The sequence below is a fragment of the Brassica napus genome, chromosome C4, assembly GCF_020379485.1.
Source record: "Brassica napus cultivar Da-Ae chromosome C4, Da-Ae, whole genome shotgun sequence".
NCBI classification, from domain to species: Eukaryota; Viridiplantae; Streptophyta; class Magnoliopsida; order Brassicales; family Brassicaceae; genus Brassica; species Brassica napus.
This window is the reverse complement of record NC_063447.1, coordinates 41,758,421-41,763,095: the sequence shown is the minus strand read 5'-3', so window position 1 is coordinate 41,763,095 and position 4,675 is coordinate 41,758,421. Positions and strand designations below refer to the sequence as shown.

The 4,675-nt window shown below is 33.0% G+C and overlaps 1 long non-coding RNA gene across 5 annotated transcripts; it reads right to left on the bottom strand.

The window, feature by feature from the left end:
• Positions 1–1,450: 1,450 nt before the first annotated feature.
• LOC106346581 lies at positions 1,451–3,652 on the bottom strand. 5 transcript variants are annotated; one of them, XR_007322481.1, is made up of 6 exons: positions 2,821–3,638; positions 2,458–2,645; positions 2,235–2,362; positions 1,852–2,147; positions 1,639–1,732; positions 1,451–1,542 (listed from the first exon to the last, which is right to left on the bottom strand). It is a non-coding gene; the product is annotated as an uncharacterized LOC106346581 (long non-coding RNA). The 5 variants fall into 5 exon arrangements; XR_007322482.1 differs by having other exon boundaries at positions 3,136–3,636; XR_007322480.1 differs by having other exon boundaries at positions 2,235–2,367; positions 2,458–3,643.
• Between the last annotated feature and the right edge of the window lie 1,023 nt (positions 3,653–4,675).

Below are 4,675 nucleotides of genomic sequence, written 5' to 3'. Positions count from 1 at the left end.
AGAGTCATTTAGTCATTTACTACACTGTTTTCTCTTATAATGCTTTAAAGCTAATTAAGTTTGACATGCTTTTAGAACGTTTATGTTTTGTCGTGTTTGAGAAATTTCCAATAGTTCTCTCTCAAGTCTCAATGTTGTTTGTGTATGAATGAACCTTGCTTAGTAGAGTACCATTTCTCATCCTAATATGCTCAATTAAGTAGTATGTGATCGATTTTTGATATTATAAAAACTTGTAATCCTAGAAAGACATCCTTTTCTTATTTAAGAACCATTTGTGAATATTCTAGACCAGAAAACATATCATTTTCGTTTTCTCATATCTGATTATGTAGATGTTTTATTTTGGGTGACTATTAAATTATCTATGAAGCAGGTTCGATTATCTTTTTAGTTTCGATCGAGAACGTGCAATAGGGAATGTGATTAGTTTTGGTCTGAAAAAGAGTTGAACACGGACAAAAGATTAGCTTCCAGCCTCAATGCATATAAAATCATAAAACCATCATAATATCAAAACACTGGAACTCAGCAGAGTTAATCTCACCTCTAAAACTTCAATGTTTTAAATTCTTTCAAAGGATGGAAACGGCACATTTCTAACCTGTCACATATAACTGTATAATTCTGTGAGGGAATCCTAGAAAAAATCATGCATTAACATCATCTCAGTATATTGAGTTCGAGATCACAAAACATGGTACTGCTGTAGAAGTCACCATGGTTCTTGATACGCACCAGCTGCAGAAGAATAAAAAAAAGCAGCAACATGAGTGGTATTTAATCCATTGGTAAATCCATGGCTTTGTTACTCCTAGAGCCGTTCTCTGTTTTTGGTGTAGTTCTCCGGTTATAATGCCTTTTCATTTTATAAGTGCTTCATCTTTTGAGTTCCATAGCCAATTTAATACAGGTTTGCTGTAATATGTTGCCGAGGGATTCAAGCAAAAAAACATGAGGTTAATAATATAAAGATACGAAAATGAAAAAATTATTCTTACTTCAATAAGGAAGTATCCAGAAGGATCATACTTTCCAGCCTTTTCCATCACCTGGTCTGTAACACAGTGTATCATGTCCAAGAAGCCAAATTCTTGGTTCTGAACAAAAATTCCAAACAGATTGTTAATGATGTTGCATATGTCTCTTGCCTCTATGTCTAATCAACTAATATCGATTGACCAAAACTTCCAATTTCACATGGCTGGTTTTGATTTCTCAAAATATATATTATAGCTCGTTTAAGATTTTAGAGAACAATGCAGTTACTTGCACTTTAGCGATTGTTATGAATCTCAACACACAAATGACCTCAGGAAATAGCATATCTACAGTCCTCTGGATGTCTGATGGCTTCACCAGCTGTACAAATAGGAAGATGATCATTGTTTAACAGGATGAAGAGTAGTGTGTAGAGATTTCAAAAAAAAAAAATGGAAGGGAAAATTCACTTTCCGTATAGTTATCAATGGACTTTAGAATTGCATCTTCTCAAAGCCTTCTAGAGATGTACTTTCATCTTCCTTATCTTCTCAAGTTTCGCTGAAGGAAAGTCAATATTGTGTAACATCAGCACAAAAACATATAAGGTTCATACATACATCAGCAAAGTAGACTATGCAAATAATAACCCCAGACCCGAAGCAGTGTAGCAAGCTTCACATGTGCTTTATCGTCATCCTGCTTTTGTTTTGAGTTTAGCAAGCTGCTCTACTTTGGCTATATAAGCTTCCTGAAAACAAAAGCAAAAAAAATGACAGCATCAATCATAAAATATTCAAATAAAAGCCATCAGCATGACTATCCCAACGCTCATAGTAAAATATAAGCACCTCAGTTTTCTTTATTCACCTCAGTATTTTTGATTGATTTCTTCATGTTAGCCGTCTTAGCGGTCCTCGTTCTTTTCATACTTCTTTCATTCTCAGATAATGAGTTTTCACTGCAGGAAGCTACATCCAGATTCTAGAGAAGCAGCAACTGTAATGCCAAAGAAAAACTCAGATCACTTTTGTTTGAAAGAGTTAGCAAACAGAATAAGTTTAGAGTCGACTTTGACGTTTCAACTTAAAGAAAATAATTTTTCTTCTCCCCTTTTGGCTTGCACAATGATCTTCTTTTTTTTTTGAACTTCACAATGATCTTTCCTAAAGCAAACAAAATCAAATCCAAAAAGACTCAGAAGATAACATGAAACGTTAGTAAAGTTGATCACACTAAATGCAAAAGCTTACCAGTACTTTGCGTAGGCTATGAATTTACTCATTTGCTTATAATAGCTTAAAGTGGTTGTTGATTCTCCTAGAAAATGTTTAAATGTGTTAAGACGATGGACAGTGATGTTACCTTGGAGAAGTGTCGACTGTACTGAGCAAGAATCATTAGAACGTGGTCAAGTTAAGTAGGATGAGCAGTAAATAATAGTAACAGAGATGTGATCAAAGATAAAAAGTGTACCTTTTCATCAAGTAGGAGCCCCATGAGCTCTCCTCCTTTATTGACGTTTGCATCACCACCGACTGAGAAGCACGACCAGATTTCAGAGCCGACCACAACAGATGCTATTAAGTCTCCATGTCTGAAACTTTATAAGCCACATCAATGGTGTCTCTCCTCAACCATTATCCTGAAAGCTAACCTCTCTCCTTGATAATTCACAAAATCAACAAAGTAAGGCTCATAAGGACAAATGTAACCAAACGGTACTGCATGAGTCAAATGCAGACCTTATTATGTCTCAGTTTGAGAAGTTTGTGCTAAAAGTAACAGCAACACTCCCAAAAATATTGATGAAATGAAATCTCCGATGACATTGCCTACCATATTTAAAGAACGGAGATAACAACATCTAAAGCTGCAAATTTGGTGCAATCACAACTTCAGGCTCTCAATCCTAAAGCCTTCGGAATCAATTGGAGAAGAAATCATCTAAGTGTATAGCCTAAGAGGGCCTACATGAATAAAATGATGGTAATTGCAAGATATACAAACAGAAACAGAAGCTTGCAACTTCGGTTATGTAATAAAAAAGAAAACTGTCCATACAACTTCATTGGAGGGTTTCTTAACTGGTAAATCTATCGAAGCATTGACCAAACTGAAGATTAGAATAGAATTGAAGAGGCCAAAAAAAACCTGCTAGCAGACGTGAGGAGATTCAGATTCAAATTGATTCTAAACAGCAAAGCAGAGTAGATGTCCTCCTCTACCACCAAATAACTTGGCGTTTAGTAACAGCAAAAATAAAAATTGGATCTTTTTCCCCATGTTTCTTCCATCTCCTAACAATCATCTGCCTTTGGATTAGTGCCGTCGTAGTCAAAAAAATCCTTTTAGGTTCTTCAGGATTCTTCAGGATCTCAACAATCGAATCCCTCAACTACTCTTATAGAAATTTTGAAGAGGCAGAAGATATATAGAAATGAGAATATTGATCGATTACTAATTTGAAGAGGAGAGTAAATGATAAGATAGTGGAAGAAGTGGGCGTTGTCTTTGATTTGTAACTGGTGACGATCTAATTTTGCAGTCGGCTAGAGAGAGAAAATATGAAAGGTCGGGTTTGTACAAAGCCACAAACGAACGTAAAGAAAAGAGTTATTTTTAAGTTTCCACGTGTCCAAAAACCCTCCACGTTCCTTGCTGACGTGGTGGCCTGAGAGAGCAGATATCTCTACTTTATTAGTATAGATAGATAGAAGATAGAAGATAGAAGATAGAAGATAGATAGCATAACATATATAAAGATTTCTATTTACAAACTAAGAAATTTCGAAATGAATCTTACATAGTTTAACACAATCATCAAGGAACATTTAGGGAAAAGACATTTCAAAACACATGTTTTGTCCAATACTTTTTCTTTGGGAAAATTGGAAAATAGAACAAAAATTCAATATCATTTCCTAATGAGATAATACCAACGCAGTGTTATCTTATTAGTATAACTAGATTTTTTAACCGCGCTACGCGCGGATAAGATATTATATGTATTTCTCAATTCTAAAAAATAATGTATAATATTGTATTATATTATTTAAAAATATAAAATATGACTACATAACATAAATATATTTTTTAAATTTTCTTTGTGGAAATCATTATGTTGTTTGATTGTTGTACTTGATTCACATATTTGCATAGATATTTGTGATAGATGAATAACTATATTTTTATTATCAGTAAATAATATATATTTATTATATAATATAAGAAAAATAAAATTATTTACTTTTTAAACAAACTTGTCTCATGTTGGGGACTCGGTTATAGACATATCATATACGAATGAGACATTTTTACAGTTATCAATCTTCTTAACATTGAAAAAACAAATCTACATATCAAAACAATATCTCATACGATCTATTTGTGGAATAATTACTCTGAAGAAATTGAATTTAGGCATCAAAAAGGACTGAAAATGTATGTGCATATATGTTATCTAAGTCTGCTTCACAAAGTACTATTCATAGTTCATATATCATTAATGTCCATCCTATTTTTTTGTCCACCATTTCTTAAACATCTTGAAATAACTGATGCTAATTAATAATAAACTTTTTGCTGGAAAAAAAATCAAATTTGTCTAATTATCGCTTAAATATTTTATTAATATGGTCTAAGAAGCTTTTAAGTGATATCATAGTTTAATTTATTAGTTTTTTTGTTAATT